This window comes from Muntiacus reevesi, chromosome X, assembly GCF_963930625.1.
Source record: "Muntiacus reevesi chromosome X, mMunRee1.1, whole genome shotgun sequence".
Taxonomy (NCBI): domain Eukaryota; kingdom Metazoa; phylum Chordata; class Mammalia; order Artiodactyla; family Cervidae; genus Muntiacus; species Muntiacus reevesi.
The window spans coordinates 96,445,738-96,466,459 of record NC_089271.1 but is presented as its reverse complement, the minus strand read 5'-3'; the positions used below and the strand labels follow the sequence as shown (position 1 = coordinate 96,466,459).

At 48.6% G+C, this 20,722-nt stretch overlaps 1 pseudogene; it reads right to left on the bottom strand.

The window, feature by feature from the left end:
- Positions 1 to 4,207: 4,207 nt before the first annotated feature.
- LOC136154600 (PAX-interacting protein 1-like) lies at positions 4,208 to 18,965 on the bottom strand (annotated as a pseudogene).
- Between the last annotated feature and the right edge of the window lie 1,757 nt (positions 18,966 to 20,722).

The following is a 20,722-nucleotide window of genomic DNA, read 5'->3' as shown; positions in this document are numbered from 1 at the left end:
CTCTGTCTACAGTAAACATCCCCTTCTACTGTCATTGTTCACTCCCTGTTGTAATAAATCTGTCTCTGTGGTAATAGTCTCTCATCTAATAACCTCCCACTGTTGTCACTATTCCCCTTCCACAGTCAAAGTCCCCCTTCACTATAACAGCCCTCCCTCTATTGTCATAGTTTCTCCTCTAAACTAATAGTCCCCTTCTGTTGTTCCTACTCTATGTTAATAGTCCCTTCTCTGTCATAATAGTTCCCCCTCTATAGTAACAGTCTTCCTCAGTTTCAGTAGTCCCTTTCTATTGTAATAGTCCCTGTGTGCAGTTATAGACCCCCATTCATTATAATAGTCCCCTCTAAGGTAATCGTCCTCTCCTAGTATAATAGTCCCTCTCTCTTTGTCATAGTCCCCTCTTTTCAGTAACAGTCCCCACTCTACAATGATAGGCCACCCTCTACTATAATAGTCTCACATATACTAGAATAATCCTCTCTCAACAGTGAGAGTCCTCCTCTATTGTAATAGCCCCCCTAAATGATAAGAGTCCTCCCTCCATAAATAGTTCTGCCTCTTCTGTAATAGTCCCCCTCTACAGAATGGTCCCCTCTATTGTAATAGTTCCCTTGATTATGATAGTTCTCTGTGTTGTTATAGTCCCTCCCCTACTGTAACAGCACCCACGGTATCAGAGTCGCCCTACTATAACTTTCCCACTCCACGGTAATAGTCCCCCACTACTGTAAAGGTCCTCCTTTATTATGAGTCCCCTCTCCACAGTAGGGCTTCACTGGTGGCTCAGCTGGTAAACAATCCACCTGTATTGCAGGAGACCTGGGTTCAGTCCCTGGGTTGGGAAGATGCCCTGGAGAAGGGAAAGGTTACCGACTCCAGTATTCTGGCCTGGAGAATTCCATGGCCTGTATAGAGTAAGACACGACTGATCAACATTCACTTTCTCCACAGTAACATCCCCCCCACATGGCCATAGCCCCACTCCTCTATCATATTAGTCCCCTCTCTACAGTAATATTGCCCCTTGTACAAATTATGTCCTACCTCTATGTAATCATCCCCTCTCGAGTGTAACAGACCCTCTCCCTGAAATCATCCTCCTGTAATAGTCCCCTTTCCCCTTCACAATAACCCTTCAGAATAAAAGTCTCTTTTCTAATCCAAATAGTCAATGAGATGCAAATAGAACACACAGCAAAACAGTATGTCAGAACCCCAAGCACAGCACAATGGGGAGCACCTGAGGATGTGTGTGCCCCGCCACATAGGGCTCCTTTGGTGTGTCTGTGCCACCATCCTGTAGACACCTGTGGGTGTGTGTCTGTCTTCCCTTCAAAGATGAGACCTCCGCACAATACAGGTCACCTGCCCACTGGGTGTCGTTTCCAGAACTCTCCCCACAACACAGGTCACCTGCCCACTCCTGAGCCCTACTGTCTCCACATACCTGGACTTCTGTTCCATCAGAATCTGGGTCAGTGTGCAACAAATGCTTAATCATCTCATTTGGACTGGTCTGAGACGGTGGTGGGTTCAATATGATGGGAGGAATAATGTCTGATGCCCGTGGACACCAATCCTGTAATAGAAAGACACTGTCCCATTGCCCAGGTACATGTTTATGGGTCACCTACTCTCTGTTCCTCCAGGACCTCCTCCTGCTCCTGCACGGACACCTTCTCTTGCTCTTCTGCTGCCACCACTTCCACCTCTTCGATGATGACTTCCACCAGCCCCTGGAGCACTCGATGATTCACTTCACCTCTCACTCCTCCAGGGGGAGGCTCCTCCTGCCTCCACGGCCTTCCCACTGCAGAAAACAGCCTCCTCGCCTGCTGGGTCACCCGCTGCCTGCAACCTCCCCGAGGGCCCCACCACACAGGCAGGGCTCAGGGCCCCGGCACGCTGAATGCTCGGGCTAAACACGAAGATGAATCAAGGTCTGCATGAGCAGGAGGACCCTGGGACGGAGGATTCTGACAAACATACTTGAGTCTGCCTGCCTCCGTAAGCATCGCCTGGGTCTCGCATGCTGTAAGCAGAGTTCCTGATTGAGACTAGGACGCATGACGTCACCAAGCCCCCAGTCTCGGCCTGTCACCTCCTACCCAAATGACCTGAAGCCAGGCTCTGATCCAGGTGGAATGAGCATGAGCTTCCCCACTGGGGAAAGGATAGGGTCCTGGCCTCCCACGGATCTGCCTTCAGGCCTCACGATCTGATCACCCTCACAACCTCTGTGCCTCATCACTTCCCACTCATGGCAGGACCTTTGCGCCTGGGGTAGTGCTGCAGGGGATGGACACACAGGCCCTGGACAGTGACGTGTTGGGCCCAAGAGAGAGTTCCCATTGGGGCAAACTGGGCCCCAAGCCCTCCCAGGGGCCGCCAAGAACTGTGACCTAAATCCCCCTGTCTGCTGTCACCCAGGGAGACCCCACCTCCGAATCCTCTTCCATCCCGCAGAGTTGTGGCCCAACAACCAGTTGAGAATGTTCAGGCTGCGGGTGTCCAACCTGAGGCTGGGAGCTCCCCATCCATTGTCAGAGAACAAGTGGACTTGAGAGGAAATATATGCCCTGTATCCTAGAGGAGGACCAGGGAGGCAGGGAAGAAGATTCAGGTAGGAGGAGCATCTGCTCCCCTCTTCCACCCACCTACACCACCCTGGGAGCCAGGTCGTACTAGCAATGCCAGAGTGGTACTCCTTAATGATCACTGTGTTCCTGAAGGACGGGGTTGTCCCAAAACGACAATACAAGCTTGCAGCGGGACTGGAGAGGGCCTAGTTCCCGCACCTGCCAGGACCAACAAGGAGGATGAACAAGGTGTAGGTGCAAGCTCTCAGGGTCCTCAGCTTGCCTGCCAAGCAGGCATAAGCATCTTGCATTTTTCCTTTCCAAAGACTCACACTGAACCCATGCACCGGGGTTATGGGAGTCCCCCACCCCCAGGTGCCTGCCTAGCGCCCCCACCCACCTGCCCTCAGGCTCCCTCCTGGCCTTTCAAGTCCATCATGTTGTTCAGCATGTCTTCATCTTGGACTCTGCTCATGACGGGCACATGGCGTGGGTTAATAATCTGCTTTAGGTCAAGGGGCCAGTCATGCCACATGCTGGGCATGCAAGAGTCTTGAGTGAGAGAGTTAGGCTCAGACATTACAAGGAATGCAGAATAGGCTTCTGCCAGCAGGCCGCTTGCCCAGCCACCACAACGACAGTCCCAGCCCCTGCTGTACCCTCAGAACTGCTCATCCCTCTGGGCCCCCTGTGGTGCAGTGAGACCGTGATCTTCATCCCCCAAGGGAGGCTCTGTTTCTGACCGTGCCTGATGTACGTCTGGCATGTGTGTCCCAGGTCCTGGCATGTTACTTGCTTAAAACTTAAGGAAGTGCAGTCCCTGTGGCATGCTTGCTGTAGGGGCAAGTGCGTGTGTCTGCACGTTTAGCAAGAGAGCTCCGGGTCACGGGCCTGTTTCCTGTCTTCCCAATTGGTGGCATGGATGTACTGGAGTCAAGTAGCACACTCTTTCTGGTCACTGATGACACGCATTCCCTGCCAAGGTGTGTGGGGATGTGAGCCAGAATGAGCCTACCATAGTCCTTTGCTCAGACACCTACAGGCAGAGAGATCCCCAGATCTGCTGGCACTGTGCCTGTGGAGATGACAACTCGCCCTGCCCTGAATCCCATTGCCCCCAGATTCACATGGGCCTCCTCAACGTGCTGGTGACCACACCTCCACCCCTTCTCTTGCTGCCGATCCTTCTCCTCGTCCTGAGCATCTGACCCCTAATTCGCATTGGTCAGGATTCGGGATTGGCCCAGAAGCCAGCAAGGCTCTGGATGATGGCACTTCTCTGATGCAAGGGACGCTTTCTCCTCTGGTGGTCCTTTCTCCGTAGCTTCACAGTGGCTCTTGGGACCTGCTCTTTGGAGGAGCTCAGCACCACCTGCAGGGCCGCCAACACCCCCAGCGCCTCCATTGGGGGCTGGTCCCATGAGGTCCCAGTCCTTGGATGTTCCTGGTTCTGTTCCGCCGGCGCCTCCTCCCACTCCTGCATGGACACATTCTCCTGCTCCTCTGCCGCCACCACTTCCATCTCCTTGATGATGTCTTCCACCAGCTGCTGGAGCACTCGCCGATCCCCACCACCTCTCCCTCCTCCAGGTCGAGGCTCCTCCTGCCTCCATGGCCTACCCGCTTCAGAAGGCAGCCTCCTCGCCCTCTGGGCCACCTGCTGCCTGCAACCTCCCCGAGGGCCCCACCGCACCAGCAGTTCTCAGAGCCCTGGCACCTGAATGCTCGGGCTCACTCTGAAGAGGACCCAGGGTCTCCGTCAGTAGGAGGACCCAGGGTAGGAGGATTCCGACAAAGGTGCTTGAAACACCCTGCCTCTGTGAGCATCGCCTGGGTCTCGCATGCTGTAAGCAGAGCTACTCTGAATGAGACTAGGACACGTGAAGTCCCCAGGCCTCTGGTCTCAGCCTGTCTGCTGCTACCCGCATGACCTGCATGCAGACTCTGCACCCAGTGGCATGAGCCTGATCCTCCCCACTGAGGAAAAGAGAAGGTCCTGGCCTCTCCACCGGTCTGCCTTGAGGCCTCACAACCTGATCGCCTCACAACCTCTGTGCCTCGTCACATAAGCTCTCATGGCAGGAACTTTCCACCCGGCTGTAGTGCTGCAAGGGATGGACCCACAGGACCTCGCCAGTGACTTGCTGGCCCAACGAGGGAGGTCGCCATGTGGGCGACTGGGCCCAGAGCTCTCCCAGGGCCAGCCAAGAACCCCGACCTCAAGCGCCCTGTCTGGGGATGCCCAGAGAGACCCCACCTCCGCAATCCTCTTCCATCCCGCAGTGTTGTGGTCCAGCAGCCAGTTGAGAACATTCAGGCTGTGGGTGTCCAGCCTGAGGCTGGGAGTTCCCCATCTGTCGTCAGAGACCCAGTGGACTCGAGGGGATATGCATGCCCTATATCCTGGAGGAGGACCAGGGAGGCAGGGAAGAAATTCAGGTAGGAGGAGCATCTGCTCACTCTCCCGCCCACCCACACCACCCTGGGAGCCAGGTCGTACTAGCAATGCCAGAGTGGTACTCCTTAATGATCACTGTGTTCCTGAAGGACAGGGTTGTCCCAAAAGGACAACAACAGCTTGCAGCGGGACTGGAGAGGGCCCAGTTCCCGTACCTGCCAGGACCAACCAGGAGGATGGACAAGGTGAAGGTGCAGCTTTCAGGGTCCTCAGCTTGCCTGCCAGGCAGGTATCAGCATCTTGCATTTTTCCTTTCCAAAGGCTCACACCAAACCCATGCACCCGGGTTATAGGAGCCCCCCACCCACAGGTGTCTGCCTAGCGCCCCCACCCACCTGCCCTCAGGCTCCCTCCCAGCCCTTCAAGTCCATCACATTGTGCGTCTTTGTTTAGTTCTACTGGGACACGTTCCTCTGTGGGGATGCAGGTGGGTGTCCCTGGTGGCCTTCACGTGCTGTGTTCACACAGCCACCAGTGGAGATCTTGTGGAATCAGCACTTGTGCACCTGGACCTGCCATGGATGCAGGGAGCAGCTCAGGCCTGCCCCGGCCCCCATGTGCACCCAGAAATCCCACAGCTGCTAGGCCCAACCTGTCCCAGCTACGGAACCCCCGCTGTCCACTTGCATGTTCCGAATGTGCCACTTGGACAGAGCCAGAGGCAGTGGTAGAGATCCGTCCATGGCACAGCCCCAGGAGGCTCATTTCAGCTGTTCCTCTTCGGGTGAGGGCCCTGCTGGTGCTGGAGTGCTCCCGGAGCTCGTGGAGCCAATGCTGTGCTGGATGAGAGAGGTAGACCCTAATGGGCACCCCACTCTGTCCTTCACACACCCCTTAACTTCAGGTCTTTGCTTCTACAATGGCCTGAGCGTCTTCTATGCCACCCCACTTGGCTCTCCTGGGATCTCTGCTCTGCCTGCTACATGCTCCTCCGACTCTCTGAAGACCCCCTCTCTGTCCCAGCTGGTGTCCCCTTAGGAGAGGGCCTATCCATGGGGCCGGAAACTGTCCTCTCTTAGAGCTTCTTCCCAGGGTGCCGGGCCCGTCCTTCTCCCCTTTTTATCCCCCCTTTCATCCTACTGTGTTACATGGAGATCTTTCTAGTGCTCTTTGTTGCCTGAGATTTCCCACCAGGAGGTATTGTGAGAACTGTTCCATGTGCAGATGTATTTGTGGGAGGAGGTGAGTTCCATGTCCTTCTGCCATCTGGATTCAAAGTCTCATACTTGTCTACAGAGAGGAATGATATAATCCTGCACTTGTTCTAATACCAAGTGTGCCATCTTTAGTGGCATCCCTGTTTCTCCAACCCGTTTGCAAAGTAAGACAGTGGAGACCAGCCACACCAGCTCACTGTGCACTGGAAATATGCCTGGTATGAAAGATGGGCTCAACCGTCAATCATAGTTAATGTTAACTTTAAAAAAAGCCCTGTACTTGAAATAACTTGGGTATGTAAATCTACTTTTTGAAGTGTAAGTGGTGTGAAATCTGAAATATTTTTTTTTTAATTTAAAATATATTACTTACTAATGAAATAGCACTTCGGATATGTGTAGAAACTAAAACCTAAGAGCTACTAGAAACTTTAAAATTACATATGTGGCCAACATTATACTTCTACTAAATCTTGAGTCAGACCAAACAATAGGACAAAAAAGACTTCCTTTCTTATGAGAAATAATTTTATAACCTAATCAACCTAACAAGTTGATTTGCTTTATCTTTTTCTTAAATCTTCATATGTAATTTCCTCTGATCCTCCAAGTCACTGTTCAGCAGCTGTGCAGGCGTTGGAGTTTTCAAGGAGTATTTCCTGGCAGCTCTTGAAAAAACACTCACTGAAAGTTTAATCAAGTCAGTCAGACTTGCATGGTGCTTAAACAAACCCCTTTCTTCACTGAAGACTAAACAGATGCATACACTCTACCCAGAGGCTTTTATGCCATTATCATGTTCACTTTTCTTCAAGGGTATAAGAAGCAGGCCCATACTCTGAATACTGTGCAATCAACATTTTGTGTCAACACATGAAACTCCTCTTTACATTCAGGACCTTTCTGTTACTAAATTTATTCACATTAACATTCATTCCAATTGTGGTTCATGAGAAGACAGTCAGTTCTATAGGTAGGTTTGTTTGCTTAGGTACAAAAGTAGGAACTGAAAAGGACACACATTGTGAGATAGTCTGTTAAAGAAGCAAGTGCCAACTGGGTGTGTTTTAAAGAGCTTTATAGATTGATGTTTCCAGGAGACCATCAGCGTGTCATCCATGTGTGATGAGAGACTTAACGGTGCCCACATGGCAAGAGACGGGTCACGGGAAAGTCACCACAGTTCAGGGCCTAGAGCACAGGTGAGGTCGCAGGTGTGGAGCCTCACTTCACAACAGTGACACTGAGTGGTGATTTGCAGGACTGACTCCACGTGGCTCCAGGTCAGAGCCGGGAGGACATCCCGCATAACTAAGCGACACCCGAGCCTTACGGCAATGCTGACCACTCCTGTGATGTGGAAGTCCTATGGTGATTCATGCATGTGCTCCACCTAAACTGCGTTCAGGAATTAAACTGCAGAGATTACACAACTGGAGAACAGACTGGAGCCAATTACAGCTCCCTTTAGGAAAACACCTTAGCAGTTGCCGTGGAGGCAAATTCAGTGTCTGAGGAGCACACTGATGGGCAGTGACGTCCGGGCAGGGTTGAACCTCTGTGACAGCACTGGTCTTGAGTACACTAATACCTGTAGTTTATTAAACACATTCGTATGTCAGTAGTCACTGGTAAGACGATGGTCTCCACTTATGTTTTTGTACCTACAACCTGACAGGAAGTGTATTAGAACCATATCTGGAACAAAAGCAGGAGAGATGTGGGTTTCTGTGGTATTAATGACTCTGGCTGGCCTGTGCCTGTGGTAATAACTGCTAATGTTCTGAATTTAGCTCTGCTCAGGAGTCTATGTCTCACCTTGGTAGAAAATGGCTACATTCCAGAAATTACTTCCACAGGAAAAAATTCTACTAGAAAATATTTTGCCTGGAAATCACTTAAAATGTGATCCAGCTTAATGAAAACCCTATAAACTATACAGGAAATATGTCACAATAAAGGATCACTCAATTCTAAGTAAAGTTCAAAAGTACATTAATTTAAAATGCGGGAAAAATTTTGATATAAAATAAAAGAGTATAAGAAAAATAAATGTACAAAACGTTTCAAATCTTCAACATCCATAATTTAGAGATAGCAAGGTCTTTATTTGCATCATTTTATTTTCAGCTAAAGTTTTAGCAGTGTTGTGAAAACATTTAAAAACTTGACAAATGAATCATAAAACCAATGTGGGCTCTTTATGTTTCCTCAGAATAAAATTACACATCTTAATAAGATGCAATATATTTGTCTTCCTGCATAAAAATGCTTGTCTCAAAGAAAGCAGCTGAAAAACAAGGGCAACTGAGGGAGCAAGGCCTAGGGCAAGCCCGCACTGCTCCTGGCACCAGCCCAGGTGCATCAGTTAAATTTATATATAGGCGTGTTGAGGAAAACAAGTTCCCACAGCAGTGTGGACCAATGTCAACACCCAACAAGGTCCCCGAGTTCAGATTAAGAACCCCAGGTGCCCGAAGCCCCACTACAGAAAACCAGCCCCTCCCTTCTTCTGCAGGGCACATGCCAGGCCCTGCAGCCCAGGCCACTGCCTGCAGCAGGACGACACGGCCGCTCTCAGGCTGCAGACGCGAGGAGAGGCCCAAGAGGTCACCCACAGATGGCTCAGGTAAACTTAACACCAAGTCTTCCTTCCACTAGGAAAAGCAGTGCAGAACGGGCATTCAGATCTAAACATGTAGGGTGGGAAAGAGCCCGGAAAGATGTAAGAGCACCTACTCTAGAAGAACAGTCTACGAAATTAAATGGGCCTCTCAGCGATTCTATCACTAACCCTGGCCAATAGTGCCCTAACCTGTGGGCTCATGGAGCACACGCAGCTCTGACACTAAAGATGAGAGGGGCCCACCCACCGCCTTCTGAAAGGATGTGACTCATAGTCCAGTGTCTGAGTGAGCACTCCAGTGAGAACAAACTCTGCACTGTGAACATCTGCAAGGAACAAAGACAAAACCTGTCAAACAGACGCACCTGCCCACACCCATGCATGCCAACACACAGCAGAGAAATGAACATACCTATTCCTCTGGCAAAATACTCTTGACACAAGTGAAGGTCATTTTCACAGGCTATTAAAATTATTTCTGACAAACTCTAAGGAAAAGAAAAGCAGATTCTTGGTTACTGAGCCTCATACATGGACATTGATGCATTCAACAGTGTTTCACTTCTGTGCACCTTATCCTGTTTATGTTCCATGAGTTTCCTGATAGATGGTTTTTTAGACAACACTTCGCCTCCTGCACATTCCACAATCGCTTTCATGGTTGACAGACTTGGGCAGATCCCAGGAGTGATGTAAAAGTATTTTGCCTAAAAGTGAAAATACGTGTACTGGTTTCAAACTGAATCTTCAGTGTGCATAATTTCTCATTCTACCCAAGAATTTTGACAAAATGACTAATTTCATGGAGCTACACGGTACTAGACTCCCCTAGTCCCCAACCTCAAGTGGGCCTGGTGGAACCCAGACATGGAATTTCAGAAATAAGCACTCTCATAAGCTAGGTGTGAACTATAATTATTCAAAAGTGGCTAGAACTTTAATTCCTGTAAGACATGAAGTATTCTGTGATAAGAGCAAGAATAAGAACATTTTTCACAATTTCTAAAGCTCAAATGGAGCACAAAATGATTTTGATGGTTAAAATTTTCTAACACCCTTACTCTTAAAGGTACCAAAAGCACCATTTTGTTTTAAATTCCTCAAACGTTTAGAAAAACACAGACTATTTTAGGTAATGTACTCTTAACTCAGGACGGAAAATCTCTTTGGATTCCTAAGTTGGCTCCTTAAGAGCAAAACAAACAAACAAACAAAAAACCTGCCTCTATTAATCTACTAAGCCACTCTTTGATACAAAAAAAAAAAAAAAATTTCCAAACTGTTCTATCTTAGAAAAATGTAAGCACTGTAGTCTAGAATTATGAGACACATATTCAGTTAATATTTTCTCAAGAAAGGTCTCTATTTTCCAGCTGAATATATGTTTTATGAGAATAGTATTAATGTAAGTTGGTAAAAGCAAAAATAAAAATGTAAATCTCCTACACACTATTCATTCACTCTTTGAACCCGGGTTATTTGTAATGCATCTCTCTCCATATTGATTCTCTTTGACACGGAACACACCCTAGAGGAGGCCTGACTGCACAGGGGGAGTGGGGAGAGCCCAGCTCTCTGGGTGCAAGCCACCCACTCCAACATGGTTGCCCAGCTGCAGCAGCTGATCTGATCTCCAGTCCAGGTGTACCTTGAAAAGTGGAGAAACGTGGGCCCTCCTCAAGGACTCCTCCAAACTGAAGGAGAAAAGCACTTCAGCCTCTGCATCTCGGAGACGGTAGTTCTGCTCGTCTGAAAAGGAAGACAGTACAGCCTCAGAGAGTGCCTGGCACTGGGGAACACAACACATGTGACTGGCTCCAGGTGCCCCAGTGAGCCATGTGCTGGCATCCACCTGTGAAACCTATGAAGGAGTAAGTCTCCCAGATTATATTTCATTTACTTTCCTCCCAAAAACAGCCAGCCAGGCCAAAAACACTCTTCCTCCCTCCTGGATCAGTGTTTCTTAGCTTTTAGGAACAAATGTCCTGAAAGATGTCCATGGACCCTCCTCTCATCCCTGGGCAGCTCCCCACCTCCCCCTCAGCTGTAACTTCACACTGTTGGGGAGCCAGAGCACCCCAACCCAGACCCAGGTGAAGAGTGCCCATGTGGAGGGACAGACTGGGAACCAGGTTCATGGCCAGCTTGTGCTCACAGGGACCAGTGACTTCAGAGCCAGTGTACTACAGCTAAGAGTCGATTAGCCACATTTTACATTTGTACCAAAAACAAGTTCCTTTTATACAGTATAAGAACATCACTTTATAAAGAATGGTTTTACCAGATTTTGAGGATCTAAGAATTTTTAAATAATACCCAATTTTTCAAAAAGTAAAGATCACAAAATGTTTTCATCTTCTTATGAATACATCTCATTCAGAAAAGCATTTCATCATCATAACCCAACTAACAGTCCAGGGTCAGGCTGAGTCAGAAGACAGGCTGTAGGGCTGACAGACCACATGCTGGGTATGTCACTTGCCCTTCTCTTTTTTAACAATGCCTTAAAAATAAGAAAACCATTCTCAGCTCAGAGAGCATAGTTGCTGACTCCATCAGGTCACTCAGGAGAACTGAGATTTAGCAACTGCTAGAAATGCAAGTCCATCAGCCACCAGCAGAAAAAGAAGGCACTACACTAGGTGAAAGAAGAGAAGAATGTCTAAAAAATGAAGTTAAGAAATGAACAAAGAAGTATTGTCATGCATGAAGTTACATACTTGAATGAAGTGATGTATCTGAAATGCTAGTTTCTACAGCAGAATGAAGGTTGCTGTGCCTGCTGAAGAGCCGTGAGGGAGGACAGGAAGCAGTCCGTGTTTAAGGTGAGAGATGACACTGAAATGAATACAGTAGCTACAACACCCTGGGTTTCTAAGAGGAGAAGCTGAGTTACATTAACTTGGTCGGAGTTGTGGCAAGAGTCAAACTTTCCACAGCAGTGTAAAGGGCATGTGTATTCCAGAAAGAAATAACCTATGCAATTGGTGTCTCAAACTATATAGATATAAATACAGAATGTCAAAATACCTCTCCCCCTTGATAGGAAGCATCCAGTCTTAAAGCTGTCAGAGCCCAGGCGGGGGCGGTGTGCTGCAGGGGTGGGAAGGCAGGGGTGGCCGACCAGGGCTGACTACATGGGACTCCTCCAGGAATGTACCATCCTGTATGTATCATCAGGGAAACAAGGCAGGGCTACAGAGCTCTTCCCCAGTACTTCCCGAAGTACCACAACCTTCCTATTCCACAGTAAAATGCAAAAATATGAAATGCCTCACTGGGACATGAAATAACTTGTTATTTATCCATTTAAATTCACAGAGTTGAAAAATGAACCTGATGTGTGCTGGGATGAAAATGGAGATAAATTTGAAGGCAAAAACCCTCCTAACTGGGCATCCAGTGCACAGGGTGCGGCTCGGCCACTTACCGATGAACTTCTGGCGCTTGAAGCACTCCTCCAGCCACTCTGGGATGACGATGTGCTTCACCTCGGAAACGGCCATCAGGAACTTGACGGTCCGCTTCACCTTGCTGGCGATGAGGTGGGTGAATTTCTGTGCAGACTCGGCGACCTCGCCACCCAGGATGTGGAGCTTCTGGGGGCTGGGAACACAGAGCAGAGGTGAGACCATCTGGTCTGCGGAGTCGCCTGCCCGCCCTCAGCCCGGGACTTGTCTAGACCTTGAATGGGGCTCTCAGCCGCACAAAATGGTGAAAGCCGTGAAGGCAGACCAACGCCACCGTGCGAGCAAAGTGGAAACTGGAAGTGACAATGTACATTTCCCTAATCCGTGCCACACAAGTCAAGATTAAAGCAGGACCTCCACTGGACACCAGGAGGACACCCCTTTGAAGATGTAGAAAGCTCTGAAAACAAGGTAACTTGCTACATAAGGAGTGAACCTCCCAGGCTGTCTACGCCGAAGTGAGTATTGATAAGGCACGTTGAGAAACAGTCTCTAAGAAATGATGACATAAAAATCGACCTAAGACATAGACATGTAAAAGATGATCTCTTTATACCCAGTTTTAAAAGGTAAAAAAAGAATTTTATAGTAGTATTTATAATTATTTCTTTTCCTTAAAAAATTAAGGGAAATATATGAATCCCTGTGACACAGGTCAACTATACTTTAACCATCCCATCCCCAGACACAAGCCCACAGTCCCTCCTAATGTTACTTCCAGAAGTGCATTTATGTAAATAAATACAAATACACCTGTGACCCCTGCACCCGCTCCACCAGAGAGAACAAGTCTTGAGAAGATGATGGGTTCATTTAAGAAACCTGAGGGGGCACAGCTACTCTCGTAAGCTAATGTCCTTACGAAAATGGTATTTGCACAGCTTTGCTAATGTGTGATTACAAGACTGCTCTTGGTCTCCTCACCTGAGTCATCCTAAGAAAGCAAGTGTCAAAGGAGGAAGTAGCAGCAAGAATAAGGCGGGAAGGCAATGATGTAATGATGACAGAGTTTATGAATACACATGATGAACACCGTTACAACACGGTATTCCTGACTACATGTTAACTTAATAAAACTGCTCACCTAAAGCAAATATAAACAGAAAGGAACATTCCTAAAAATCCTTAATGTGAAATAGAAGGAAATTTCACCTTTATGTACTCTTGAACTTGAACAGACTCAAATCCAATGAAAAGCACAAAAGAGGTCAGTTCCGGTGGTAACTTCTTGGTGGGAGGCAGAATATCTTTGATTCTATGAAACACACATAAAAGAGAACGGCTATTACTTCCCTAATATGTTCTTTACTAAACATGAGAGTTTAATTTTAAAAGTGTTAAGAAGCTCTGAGAGCTTTACCTGTGTGTGGTTTTCTGTTCTTAAAGGGAAAGTGCAGTGATTCACCTGCTCTTTCTTTCCCACCATTTGCACAAAGTCACCCCAAAGGACTCTCACCTGGAACCCCCAGGGGAAGGGCTGATCAGGCACCACCCCCGACCCCCCAGCCTGCACTGTCCCTGGGAGTCTGTGAGGGTGGAAGGGAGGGCTCCCAGGGCCCTCTGTGGTCCCCAGTCCCCCACCATATCCCACAGAACCCATCTCACCCCGGAAGCTCTGACACAGAACAAAGCTGGTTGACTCAAGTATGCATTTTATATTAAAATTCTTTGCTTAAATTTTTTTCAAATCCTATTTTTAGCTTATATTTGAGACAGTGTATTAAGTTAACAAAATCTGTAGTGTTTCAATGACGTATATAATCACATAATTATGCTTTTGCTAAAGAATCCAACAATCCCCAGATTGGGTGGCTGTGGGGACTGGAAGGAGGGGACTGAGGAGTAGGGAAGAGACAAAGCCCCTCACTAAATGCAGTTCAGAGGGTCTCTTGGTTACAGTTAAACCACTGGCTTACCTCCACCAGGTGAGACCAGAACAAGTCTGACAACACCCCTGCCCCAGCCCCACAGAGGGGGCTCCATCCCCCACCCTGACCTGGGTCAGGGGTCGGACGTGGGCTCCCGGGCACACACTGAGGATGCCTGGAGCCGGGTTCCAGTCCCCCTGCCCCTGTCCCACCACAGCAGCTCATTTCACACAATGGAGGTTCTGGCAAGATAGAAAAAAGATAAAACAGAAGATTGGACTTTTTTTTTTAATAAGAAAGGAGAAGACATTGGCTAATCCCTGCTTATCTTCAGTGATGAAATGAGAGATGTCATGATACAGCTGCAGTCCAAGCAGCACATCCTTCCAAGTCCTGGTGGTTTAGTCGCTCAGTCGTGCCCAACTCTTTGTGACACCATGGACTGTAGCCCGCCGGACTCCTCTGTCCATGGGGATTCTCCAGGCGAGAATACTGGAGTGAGTAGCCATGACTTCTTCCAGGGGATCTTCCTGACCCAGGGACTGAACCCATGTCTCATGTCGCCTGAATTAGCAGGCGGGTTCCTTACCACTAGTGTCACCTGGAAAGCCCTTCCAAGTGAAAATGTTAGGGATTTCCCCAACTGCCACTGTTTCCTAGAACAGACTGTAAAAGATCATCAACCATTAAAAAAAAAAAAAAAAAAAAAAAACAAGGTGATTCTTCCTACCTGGCACTTTTGGAAGAAGGCTGGATATTAGTTACTTCATTCTGCTTCGGTTTGGGAGGCAGTCTTACAACTTGTAATTAAAGTATGATTTACCTTAGTCAACAACCCCAGTAACACGGCAGCTTCTGAGCGCTTTCTACCCATCTCACCACACACAAGAAACACTCCGCAAGGCACAACTGGCAGAGACCACGGGCACCTGCTAGCTTTCCCGGGAGGCCCTCGTGCTGGTCACCCTGTCTATTCACCAGACCCAGCAGTTCTTTAAGATGTCTTCACCCCTACCTCAGCTCTTGTGATAGATTTAATCCTCATCCTTGAATGTTTCAAAACACTTTTTACTTCAAATATTTTGTGTCCCAATCGAATTTGGAAAACATAATGATTGCAATTACACCCCTCCAGAAAGATGGCGATTCCCCTATGAGAGTGCAGGACAGTTGGGTCACAGGACACTGGAGGGGAAGGCAGGCTTCTGATGGCCACTCTGTGTCCCGGGCACAGCACCCATGCTCCTAAAACCAGCTGGAGGCCCTGACCTGCAGAGCTGTGGAGCCCGTTGGGGAGCCGGTGCCCCTGGAGGCTTCCACAGACAGCCTCACACTTTGGCTGCTTCCCCCCTCACCCATTCCTTGCCTCTAACCCAGACTTTCTTCCACAAGCACACTCATTTATGTTATGCTGTTGCAAGCAACCACCTCTCCATCTGGGATGATGGTGGAGATGACCCTCCCCACCAAGGGAAATGCAGTCCTTACTCATTTCCTACCAACCAAACCCTGGCACTCCAGTGCAGAACAACCCACCCTGAAGGCATCCCATCAGAGACCCCAGTCAGTGGCCTGGAAGTCCACTGCCACAGTGAAGTGCTGAGGTCAGGGCTGACATTCTGTCGCTCCAGTTCACACCTCCTGAACCCCATGGAAACACACGGTCTCCCTGTATTCTGCTCTGCACCTCTGTAAGCAGTCATGTAGCTCTCTGAAGAAGTCATGAAACTAATGTGTGTCATGTGAATGAGTAACTCCCAATATCATCAGTGAAGAGGATGAAGACACAGGGTGCACTGAACTGCTTATGACAGGCGAGAAGATTCAGCCCTCATTGGTCATGATGGCCAATTATTAAAAGAATTAGTTACAGATACAAACATATCCTTACTTCTTTGTAACACAGTAACAGCCACAGTAAGGTGACTAATGTGACATACCATCAGCAACTCTGCTGACACTTTCAACGGAACTCTGCAAGCATCTGTAGAGAGAAACAGGTTACTTTTCAGAAACACTATGTAAACTAAGGACTCGTTATCAATATAAAAGCCTTCTTAGGACACATACACACTATTATATATAAAGCAGGTTAACAATAAGGATGTGCTATATAGCACAGGGAACTCTACTCAATACTTTTTAATAGCTACATGGGAAAAAAAAATCTTTAACAAAAGTAGATGTATGTACAAGTATGACTTATTCACATTTTTGCACACCTGAAACTAGTACAACATTGTAAATTAACCAAGTTCCAAGAAAAAATCAATTATAATGGAAGTGTATCAGTAATAACAGAAATGAGACACCTCTCCAGGTGCAAATCATCTTGAACATGCAGTAGCTCAGGTGATGACCTCCAGTAAGGGAACCATGAGGACTTTTCCTAAGTTTACAGGGAAGCCTGGCAGGGGCTGAGTGTTCTGTATGAGACAAAGCTGAGCAAACCAGCAGCCTGTGGCCCAGTGTAGGCACCACCTGCCCGCGTGTGCTGATCCCTGGACAATTCGGGGAGCCCCGTGGTCTGGCGTCCGAGGAACCATCTGTGATGAGCACAGCACATGGGGGTGGCAGCCCGGCTGGGCCGTTGAGGACACGTGTTACCCGAGGAAGGGCCTGGCGTCTGCACCATGGCTTCAGAGCAGGCGTTACACCCAGGTCTGTCCCAGGGAAGCAGGCAGGCTGTGGCTGAAAACCAGAAAGGGCTTTCTTGCGACTGATGTTGTTAGGACCAGAACTGGACAGGCTCCTTCAAGGGAGCGCATGTTAAAGCAGCATTTGAGTAACCACTTCCTGGAGTGATGCTCAGGTGGGTAAATGGGGTTAAGCACCATCTGGTGTACAGTCAGGGCAGTGGGCCTTCCTCGGGATCTGTGCAGCAGAAAGTGGTGGGCGTGGGGGATGCCACGTCTTACAGAGCAAGTTGAACGAGAGCTGGCTTGAAAGACAAGACCAAAAGACTTTCAAGTGTTCCTTCCACTTCTGAGAGTCCATTAAAAAAAGCAAACAAAAATACAAGCCAATAAAACTCCTGGGTCCAGTATAGAGGGAGACAGCATGGAGAGGATACAAGAGATGAGATCAAAAGTGAAGCAATCCCGAAGCCAAGAGCAGCATCTGGAGCACCAGCCCATGGCCACGGGGAGCCAGCATGCTTACCCAGAAGGTCCAAGACCAGGTGCGGGGTTGGGGTAAAGGGCGTCCTGCATGCTGAAGGCGGTGTAGCAGCCATACTGCATCTGCCACAGGGCCTCGAAGTTCCCCAGCAGGATGTCCCCCAGCCACTGGGCATTCAGGCACGGGATCTCCTGCTCTTTGGCTTTCTCGTAATTTAAACAAGTCAGTCTTTTTTGGTGGGGGTGGGGAGGGGGGAGAGAAAACACACTCATTAGAGTTACCACAGTTCAAATTTGTACTTCTGTTAACACAACCCACCCCACACTTGCTCGCAATGGAGGTGGCAGGGACTGTTCTTCAGAGCTGATCGGGCTGTAAGAAGGTGTCCACCTGATCGTGAGGTCATTGGCCAGTGTGCTTTCACCTCACCACTGTCACCTAATTTGACTGCACCCTCCTTAATCATCTAATTTCATTCTTCTGCTACCATTATCACTGCCATTCTTTAAGCAGACTCTGACATCCACCATGGAACTCTAACATACTGAGAGACCCAGAGCAGGCCCATGCGGGCTGAGACAGAACCCTGGTTGAACGAAGGACCCAGAGCTGCACTGTGTGGGCTGAGATGGAACCCTGGCTGACAGAGGGAACCTGAGATGCCCTGTGTGGGACGAGGGCAGAATGCCGGCTGAATAAGGGACCCAGAGCACTGCCGAGCAGGCCAAAAACAGACGTGGAGTTGGCCGCATTTACTCCCTGCAGATGAGGACGGTGTTGCTGCAGCACAGGTAGACCGTGTACTTGGCACCTGCCAGGTACACCATTAACTTCAGGTCGCCTCTGTCGCTGTCAACAAACCCAATCACAGAGAGAATCTGGGGGAGAAAACGTCCAGTAAGATCAAGAGGTAATGACAGTTTAACCCAGTTAATACAACTCTTTCTTCTCCCTGTTAGTTGTGATACAGACCCACGTATTTCCATTCCTCCTCTGGCATTGAGGGGCACCTCTGAGAATGCTGTTACTGGTGACAGTGCTGCACATGAGCCAGCAAGGGGGGACGGAAACAAAACATACCAAATGGGGAACGCTTTCCTGTGTTAGCACGACAGGGCTCAGGTCATGTTAACGAAGTTACTTTATTAAGCCTATGAACATTGGTCAGCTCTTCTTACTGATCCTGGTTTTGGGCTCCTCTGATAGGGAGAACCGACAGGAGATGATGTCTGAGAGTCATGTCTGACTCTTTGCCACCCCATGAACTGTAGCCCTCCAGGCTCCTCTGTCCATGGGATCTTCCAGAAAAGAATACTGGAGTGGGTTGCCATTTACTTCACCAGTGGATCTTCCCAACCCAGGAATCGAACCCAGGTCTCCTGCATTGCAGACAGACGATTTATTGTCTGAACCACCAGGGAATAGGCATTTATTAAACAGTGTCAAAGACTTGGGAGAATCCATTAAATGTCATTAAGCTGTGACTGTTACAGGGGAACAGAGAAGGGAACAAGATGCTTATTTCATTCAGGAGCACAGGGGGAGCCTTATGTGCTTGGAGCACAGCTTGCCCCCCGGGTGGAAAGGCCATTGTAAAATGCAGGGCCTGATGGGGTGGCACCAGCTTCTTTTTCTTCAGGATCATGTTCAGCCAGTGTGCCATGATGCACCTCTTCCTCTCCATTATGGCCTGTGAACACAACAGTACAGGCCAGTCATTGGAGGCTTTACTGCAGGTGACATACAGAACTGTAAGGGTGTATAACTACAAGGTCACTTTTATTGGAAGTCCTATAAATAGAGGAATTCCAGGAGCTTATGACTCAATGTACTAGACTAATAAACTACAGCAGTGTCACAGGTCAACTAGAACACAACCCGAAACACAGGAACAAGAGCTGACCATGGGGAGGAAAGCTGACAGCCCAGGAAATGATTTTAGTCATGGAAAGAGATAACACTTCCAATCATCAGATTTCGAAGTGCCCGCGAGAACACAGCAAGTTTCGAAAACGTAACTGCCTCTGGAATTAACCATGGGACGACCCCTATGTGCTCTTCACCAGGCGTTTGTCAGAGGCCATGTACCACATACACACTAACAGCAGTCAGCATATGAACAAAAACCCATCAGAGAAGAGGAGAAATGAAACCTGAGGGGATGAGCACAAGCAGCACTGAGGGGGAGCTGCCAGTCAGCAGCTCCGAGCGACCCTGCTCCCACTGCTCCATGCTCAGGTGGCCCTTCCAGGGCAGACGGTGTCCACCTCCCCCTCACAGGGAACCTGCCTTTCTTTCCTTGTCCTCATAGACAGAGAAGCAAGGAGCCACAGAAGTGTCCACATATCAAAGGTGGATGGAAATCAGTGAGGTGGGGGAAAGTCCTTTCCAAGCATGACCATCCCAGCATCGCTCAGAGCTCTCCTGGTCACAGCAGAACTGAGCCCTCACCTGTGCAAATAGCCCACTGACCTGATTCCTGCAGAGCAGGTGGGTGCAGCGGCTCAAGAACGTGGGGTCCACAGCTCCTCCATGCACCTAGATTATATACACATACACGACACCCACTGTCAGTCAGCTCCCATGCCTGGGGAAGAGGGACTTGTTATCTCCAATCGGACAGCAATTCAGGAGATCCACCACAAATGTACACGGTGTATTTCCCAAAGTGTGAACAAAGTATGTTATATCTACGGGCTTTCCCACCCAGCAGTACACAGCAAAAATGAACTCTAAGCCCTGTTTCATCTGAACTTCTGGAGGAAGAATGAGATGCTCTCTTTCTAAGACAAGGCAATGTGGACATTTTAGATAAACCAGCTGTTCTATGCTGTGGGGCATCCCACATCTCAGGGGGCCGGCTGCACCCTGACCCCCACCCCAGCTGTGGCGAAGGGCACTTCCTCTCCTGGGACAGTGAGAAAGGTTTCAGACATCGCCAACTGGTCCTTGGGACCAGAAAGCATTGCCTTTAAGAAACTTTATTCTAAAAAGAAAAAGGTAAGTGAAGCAAGATGAAGTTAAATTCAGTTTCTGATATTCTGAATTTTTTGATACCATCCTGTATCCCAACTGCAGTGGATCCACAGTTGTGTGACACTGAGGGGAACACTGTTACCAAAAGGGCAAGAACATTTCTGGGTTGGCCAAAAAGTTCCTATGATTTTTTAACTAAAAGAGATATTTTTTATCTGCCCCCAAAACTTTACTGAACAATATATTCATTGCTTTGCTCCACTACCTTCCGCCATTTTTCAGTTCAGTTCAGTTCAGTCAGTCAATCGTGTCTTCCTCTTTGCAACCCCATGAACTGCAGCATGCCAGTCCTCGCTGTCCACCACCAACTCCCAGAGTTTACGCAAACTCATGTCCACTGAGTCGGTGATTCCACCTAACCAACTCATCCTCTGTCATCCCCTTCTCCTTCTGCCTTCAATCTTC